Here is a 620-nt window from a genome sequence, read left to right on the forward strand (position 1 = left end):
AATCATACAACTACATGATTTACAGAAATCACATAACACCACAGCATGACGTACAGCAATCACACAGCAAAACTACGTGATTTACAACAATCATATGATACCCCTGCCCGATCTACCGCAATCAAGTAGCAAAACCGCAGCCCGCAATATTCTGTGGGACGTCCCACCAAACGAAAACATCGGTGGCCACTGATCGCCTATTTGCACATCCCGCCAGCCAGCCGTTCACGGTCGGCCCGCCATCGTTCACCGTCGGCCCGCTATCGGGCGTGCGCTAGTCCCGCGTGGCGCCGATGATGGAGAGGATGAAGAGGAAGAGGTTGATGATGTCCAGGTAGAGGTTGAGGGCGGCGAAGATGTACTCCTCGGGGGAGAGGGCGTACTTGTGCTTGCCCCCCAGCATGAGCTGCGTGTCGAACACGATGTACTGAAACACACACGACACAGAGAGAGATATATAATACATGTGTCGAACACGATGTACTGAAACACACACGACACAGAGAGAGATATGTTATACATGTGTCGAACACGATGTACTGAAACACACACGACACAGAGAGAGATATATAATACATGTGTCGAACACGATGTACTGAAACACACACGACACAGAGAGA

Source organism: Aplysia californica, unplaced genomic scaffold (assembly GCF_000002075.1).
Source record: "Aplysia californica isolate F4 #8 unplaced genomic scaffold, AplCal3.0 scaffold00099, whole genome shotgun sequence".
Taxonomy (NCBI): Eukaryota; Metazoa; Mollusca; class Gastropoda; order Aplysiida; family Aplysiidae; genus Aplysia; species Aplysia californica.